This window comes from Primulina eburnea, unplaced genomic scaffold (assembly GCF_022965805.1).
Source record: "Primulina eburnea isolate SZY01 unplaced genomic scaffold, ASM2296580v1 ctg811_ERROPOS3073944+, whole genome shotgun sequence".
NCBI lineage: Eukaryota > Viridiplantae > Streptophyta > Magnoliopsida > Lamiales > Gesneriaceae > Primulina > Primulina eburnea.
Window position 1 is genome coordinate 83,444 of NW_027331580.1, and position 7,874 is coordinate 91,317.

Consider the following 7,874-nt stretch of genomic DNA (forward strand, 5'->3'; position numbering starts at 1 on the left):
AGATCATAACAATTATAATTTATGAAATAATTTGAGATGATCAATTCAAAGCTTATTTCAGGTAGTTAAATGTACACGGCCTTCATAAATTCCTAGTAAGAGTCTCAACTTCATATCCTCACAGGTTAATAAATGTTTCAATTTATGGCAACGATTTCTCTCATGGAGTTGGAATACAGATAAATGCTCATAAAAATGGTTTACAGAATGCAGACAGACAAACGACCCAAACTAATCAAAAGATAGAAAATCCATTGATTCAAAATCTAGTTGTTCTTATTATATATTTTTTCCTGATATGTTTTTTTTCATAACATCATGGAATCAGACTAAGTTTATGCTTCTTGACCACATATTTATTTGTACAATAAATTTCTCTCTTTTTTTTTTTTTAAATGAGAGATATATGGGTCGTAGCATCTAACTTAAAAATTACATAGATCTTCAATATCTTTCTTTTTGTATTTTTCTCTTCTTTTTTTTCAGGAAATATCATTTTTTTTTCAAAATAAGAACTCAAGATCTAAACAATAGATAGTCTCTCTCATAATCATTAAAGGCTCGAAAGCTGTTTTCTCAGTCCTCTCCACTCACTCACAAAATATGTGTGAGTTTAAAATTTTAGGCACTCTTATAAGGTATATCTTGGGCCATTTACTTTAATATCTGATTTTATCACAATGGTTAATCACTCAAAAAGATTTCATAAATCATATTTTTATATTGATCAGAATATTAAAATTGACTTTTTTTTCAAATAAAAATTTAAACATTCTTAAATAGATTAATGCATGTTCTAATTTAAATCTTTCAAACATGTAATGTATGACATTTTTTGCAAAAATTACTAAGATACAAACAATAAACATGATTTTATTTTAAAATAATATATATTTTTTAATTTTTTTTAAAATTTTCTTAATTTTTTTTATATGTTTGTTCTCCCCCCAATCAGAATATGATATTGTCCCTAATGTCAAAATAACTATTAATAAAGAGTACATAATGAAAGAGATATCACCTGAATTTTATTGAAGATAACAAACTGAAACAAACGCAAACCAATCCACGACTTTTGAATCAATGATCCAATTTCCTTTTCTTACTGTTTGATTGCGACCAATTGATTTTTGTTATCATCGGATCAGGCTTATGAACAAAAGCTTCCAAATCATCAATTAATTGGTCTGCAGTCGAAGCACAGATGAGCATCCGTCGTGAATTTTCTGAAATGAAATTCTGTTCCACATCTTTATCAAGAAATGTCAACAAACTGTCATAATAATTATTGATATTCAACAAGCCCACAGGTTTATTATGGATATTAAGTTGTGCCCAAGAAACAGTGTGAAAAATTTCTTCTAATGTACCAAAACCACCTGGTAGTGCGAAAAAAGCATCAGAATTTTCAATCATTTGAGTGATTCTTTCATACATAGAAAAAACTTTTAATTCCTCCCCAATCGTAACACCTGTAATATTTCCTTCAGCTAAAGCTGTAGGAATAATACCCAAAACCTGACTACCTCCAAGATGAGCAGATGTTGAAACAGATCCCATTAACCCAATATTACCTCCCCCATATACCAAGTGAATTTTTCTCTCAGACAATATATTTCCAAGATTATTCTCTGCTTCTACAAACACTTCATTTTTTCCAGGACTCAACCCACAAAATACACAAATATTTTTTAATGTTTGTGCAGAGGATCCAGCCATGTTTTTACTTTCTTTTTTTTTGTCTGCGAAAATAGAGAAAAAGATGAGAGATTTTATAGGGGTAATATGTTATCATGACAAAACTATGGGCCACAGCTGTAAACAGAATAAATAGTAAAAACAATAATGACACACATGCATATAAACAGTAGTGTGATTGTGGCTCACAATTTTCCTATGGTTTTACGTCCAGAAACGGCTTTAACACCTTCTATGAGTCGAGGATATGCTTCCCATCCAATTTTCTTATAAATTGGCAAACAGGGTCTTTTTTAGTCGGATTCCCAAGACTATGACGCTCATCTTGGAATTGTTTCCATAAACGGAGAAGTTCAATATGCACATGTCCACTAGAATGCGTCTCAAGAGTCAATAAGATGTTATCTAAAGACTCCTTACTCAGCCCATTCTTAATGAAACCAATTTTATCTTCTTTGTTATTGGAAACACATCCCAAAGATCTGCATCGTTTGTCACAAGTCCATCTTGCACACTTATGACAAACCCCTAAACTTTTGGCCCTTCGTTTTTTCGCATAAGTGTTTTTTCCTAATCCAGGCAAATACCGAATGAGCAATGATTGTGGAACTTCTCCTCTTAATCGGACCTCAGCTTCTATTACAAGACGAATATCTTTTGGAATTCCTTTTTGCATTAGCAATCTCAATCTTTCACACCTTCCTGCATAAATTATTCTTAGAACATTTCCAGAAACAGAGGGAAAATATTTACAAATTTTTTAGAGAATTTCATCCATTTTGAAAAGAAATGAAATGAAATGATTTTTTTTTATTTTTGTATCAGCAATTTTGGGAAACTGATTTAACTGACTATGAGAATCACGAAGTACCGTTATCCGCCATTTAACCAGGAAAATAAAAAGATTAAGAAAACCTGAAATAAAAACAAACAAACTTAAATGCAACACACAAAAAAAATCAAGAATCAGAAAGGGAAATAAACTCTTCTTGAAAGATTTCATTTTCTAAAAATGGTTTAAGCTTTTGTCCATTTACTTTAAAAATATCACCATTTTTAGGATTTTCAATATCCACAGCTCCATAAGTATACACATGCTTTACAACATATGGGCATGTCCATCTTGATCGTAATTTTCCTGAGAATATGTGAAGTCGAGAATTATAAAGCAAAACTTTTTTACCAATCTCAAAAGATTTTCTAAGAATTGTTTTATCATGAAATGATTTGATTTTTGCTTTATAAATCCTTGAATTCTCATACGCGTCATTTCTGAGTTCATCAAGTTCATTAAGTTGAAATTTACGCAATTTGTTGGCATCATCCATGTTTGAATTTAAAGTTTTGATCGCCCAATAAGCTTTATGTTCCAATTCCACAGGCAAATGACAATGTTTTCCATAAATCAACTTATAGGGAGACATATTCAATGATTTTTTAAAAGCTGTTCGATATGCCCAAAGTGCATCATTAAGTCACAGAACCAATCTTTTCTATTTGAGTTAACAGTTTTTTTCCAAAATTTGCTTTATCTCCCTATTAGCTAATTCAACTTATCCATTTGTTTGAGGATGATAAGGAGGAGTTACTTTATGAGTAATACCATATTTTTTCATTAATGAAGCAAATGGTTTATTAACAAAGTGAGTTCCCCCATCACTTATCATGGCTCGAGGAATTCCAAATCTATAAAAATATTTTCTTTTAAAAATTTTATGACGATTTTATGATCATTTGTTCGACATGAAATTGACTCTATCCATTTGGAAACATAATCAACTGCAACTAAAATATACAAGTATCCAAACGACGGCGGAAAAGGTCCCATAAAATCAATTCCCCAACAATCAAAGATTTCAATTTCAATGATAGGATTCAAAGGCATCATGTATCTTTTTGAAATCGCACCCAATTTTTGACAATTTTCACAGATCTTGCAGATTTCGTGGGTGTCTTTAAACAAAGTGGGCCAATAAAATCCACACTGCAAGATTTTTGCAGCCGTTTTCTTTGAAGAAAAATGTCATCTGCATGCTTCTGAATGACAAAACTTAATGACACTACTTACCTCATTTTCGGGTATGCAACGTCGAAAAATTTGATCTGGACAATACTTGAACAGATACGGATCATCCCAATAAAAGTTTTTTACGTCATTCAAAAATTTTCTTTTATCTTGGGAACTCCATTGCGGTGGCATTTTTCCTTTCACAAGAAAATTTACTATGTTAGCAAACCAAGGTGTAGTAGTAACTGAAATAGATGTTCATCAGGAAAATTATCGTCAATCGGTGTCATTTCACAACATGATCATGTTACTAGTCTCGATAAATGATCGGCTACGACATTCTCGGTTCCTTTTTTTATCTTTGATCACAATGTCAAATTCTTGGAGCAACAAAATCCATCGTATCAGTCGTGGCTTTGCATCCTCTTTGGTCAACAAATATTTAATAGCAGAATGATCAGTAAACACAATAGTCGTTGATCCAATCAAAAAAGAACGAAATTTATCTAATGCAAATATTACAGCAAGTAGTTCTTTTTCAGTTGTGGAGTAATTCATTTGAGCATTGTTTAAAGTTCTACTTGCATAATATATCACATAAGGCTTACCGTTTCTTCTTTGACCCAGTACTGCACCGACTGCATAATCACTCGCATCGCACATGATTTCAAATGGTAAAGACCAATCAAGAGGTTGCATGATAGGAGCTGATGTTAAATATCGAATAATTTTATCAAAAGCATTTTGACATTCTTGAGTCCACCAAATGCAGTGTCTTTTGTTAAGAGGTTACAAATGGGTTTAAAGATTAAACTAAAGTCCTTTATAAACCTCCTATAAAATCCAGCATGCCCCAAAAATGAACGAATTTCTTTAATAGAGGGTAAATTGGCAATGACATCAACTTTTTCTCTATCAACTTCAATTCCATGAGATGACACGACATGTCCCAAAATAATTCCAGAAGTAATCATGTAATGACATTTTTCCCAATTTAAAATAAGACCTTTTTCCTCACATATTTTTAAAACTTTTTCCAAATTTTCAAGACAACTATCAAATGTATTCCCAAAGACAGTTAAATCATCCATGAAAATTTCCAAACAATTTTCAACCATGTCGCTAAAAATACTTAGCATACATCTTTGAAATGTTGCTGGGGCATTGCATAAACCAAATGACATCCTTCTGAATGCAAATGTTCTAAAAGGACATGTGAATGTAGTTTTTTTCTTAATCTTCGAATGCAATGGGAATTTGATAATAACCTGAATATCCATCAAGAAAACAGTAGTATGGATGACCTGCTACTCTTTCTAAAATTTGATCAAAAAATGGTAATGGAAAATGATTTTTCTAGTGGCGTCATTTAATTTTCTATAATCAATACGCATCCCCCAACTAGATGGGACTCGACTTGTTAACAATTCACCTTTTTCATTTTTTATCACTGTGATGCCAGATTTTTTTGGAACTAATTGTGTTGGGCTTACCCACTTACTATCAGAAATAGGGTAGATAATCCCAACATCAGGTAGTTTGAGAACTTCAGTTTTCACAACATCTTTCATGTGTGGATTTAATCTCCTTTGTGGTTGTTGAGATGTTTTTGCATTTTCTTCTAAGTGATACCTGATAAATTCATCAAGATCAATTTCAATATTTTCTTTAACAGTTTCAATTGAATAAATATCTAATTGATCACGAGTACTCCCTTCTTGAATTTTTTCTTCCACAAGAGTTTCAATAAGATTTTTATCTTCACTTTCATCTCCTTTGTCATGTGGTTGCTTACAAAGATTAAAAAAATTGAGCTCCAAGGTCATGTTACCAAATGACAACTTCTCCATTCCTGCAATTTATAAGGGCATTAGAAGTTGCTAAAAATGGACGACCCAGAATTACAGGAATTGCATTACAAGCTTCGATAAGTTGTGTATCTAAAACTATGAAATCGACAGGATATACAAAGTTATCAACTTGGACCAATAGGTCTTCTACCATACCTCTTGGCACTTTAACAGATCTATCTGCAAGTAAAAGTGTTACCGAAGTAGAATTTAACTCGCCTAGATTGAGTTCTTGATAAACTGAATATGGAAGTAAATTCACACTAGCTCCAAGATCAAGCAAGGCTTTTTTAATCTTTCGTTCTCCAATAATACATGGAATAGTAGGACAACCAGAGTCTTTGTATTTCAAAGTATTATTATTTTGAATGATTTCACTTACTTGTTCGGCTAAAAATGTTTTCTTTTTCACATTCAATTTTCTTTTCACAGTGCACAATCTTTCAAAAACTTGGCATATGATGGTACCTGTTTTATTGCATCTAATAAAGGAATATTAACTTTTACTTGTTTAAAAATATCATATATATCAGAATTCAAATTTGATTTTTTTGTATTTTTCAATGCATGAGGGAATGGTGGTGACACTGTCTGTTGAACCTCCTCTTCGCAAGTTATGGGTTCCACTTCCTTACCCTTTGGAGTTGATTTATCATCATCTTCACATGGTTCAAGAATGGATTTTTCCACAATCTTACCACTTCGAAGGATAATAACATATTTTACCTGATCCATCGGTTGAGTTCCAGAAGTTCCAGTTTGTGAATGATGATCCTTGGGATTAGGCAAAGTTTGTGAAGGAAATTTACATTTTCATGAACATTAAGTGCAGATGCAAATTTAGCAAGAGTATCTTTCAAATCTATCATGGTTTGAGCAGTTTGAGTATTGATAGACTCTTGCTTTGCAATGAAAGAATTCAATGTATCTTCCAAATTTCTTTTAGGTGGAGGAACATAATTTTGAAAATTTTGTTGATTTTGGAAATGTGGTTGTGAAAATTGTGCAGCATTATCATTTCTCCAACTAAAATTTGGATGATTTCGCCAACCTGGATTGTAATTTAGAGGAAATGGTTCAAAATTTGGCCTTTTGAAATTGTTCAAAACATTGACTTGTTCATGGAGACATTCTTTAAAAGAGGCCAAAGTGGGACAATCTTTTGTAGAATGATCACTTGTATCACAGATGTGACACGCAATTTCTTGAATAGCTTTTAATTGACCATTTTTTTTCAATTCAAGTGCCTCAACTTTTTTTGCCAAAGAGGTAAATCTAGCTTGAAGATCATGTTCATCTTTGAGAGGGTACATACATCCACCAGATGTAGGAGATTGAATCTTGTTTGTTGGTTATATTGTACCTATAGTGTCCCAATTTTGAGCATTTTCAGCTAATGAATCGAGATACTCAATTGCCTTATTTGGATCTTTATCTTCAAATGTTCCATTACACATAAATTCAACCATTTGCCTATCTTTAAGTGTTAAGCCTTCATAAAATTGAGAAACAACTCTCCAAATTTCAAAACCATGATGTGGACAAAGATTAAGCAATTCTTTGTATCTATCCCAACACTGATAAAAAGTTTCTCCTTGTTTTTGAGTGAAAGTGATGATTTGCCTTTTGAAAGAATTTGTTCTATGAGATGGAAAAAACTTTTTTCAAAAATTGTTGTTGCAATTCATCCCAAGTTCGAATGGATCCCGATCTAAGATTTTGCAGCCAAGTTTTAGCTTTATCTTTTAAAGAAAAAGGAAAAAGCTTAAGTCGAATGGTGTTCATACTACAATTTAGATCATTATATGTGTTGCACACTTCTTCAAACTCTCGTAAAGGCATGTATGGATTTTCAGAATCTAAGCCATGAAAATTGGGTAAAAGTTGGATAATATCAGGCTTAAAATTGAAATGAAATGCATCAGGGGGAAAAACTAGACATGAAGGTGCACTAGTACGTGTAGGATTCATGTGATCTCTAAGTGTTCTTCGTCTATCATGATCATGTTGAGATTGAATTTCATCTTCATTTTCTTGGATGGGTTCTTCCGCCATGTTTTGTAAAATTAAAGGGTTATTTCGAATGAGTCGATCACTAAGTGTACGTGACCAAATGCTCATGCAAATGCAAAAGAATAAAAACATACAAAAGCAATAAAAATTCAAATAAAGAAAAATAAACTATAAACAAAATTAAATAGACTTGAAATTAAATTATACTTCCCCGACAACGGCGCCAAAAACTTGTTGCGACTTTGATTGTTGCACTCCCAAGAGCAGGTTGTCCACAAGTAGTATAATTCGATGAGTTCGAATAT

General features: G+C 32.2%; 1 pseudogene; it reads right to left on the reverse strand.

Moving 5' to 3' along the window:
• Window positions 1–3,200: 3,200 nt before the first annotated feature.
• LOC140822382 (uncharacterized) lies at window positions 3,201–7,611 on the reverse strand (annotated as a pseudogene).
• Window positions 7,612–7,874: the final 263 nt, after the last annotated feature.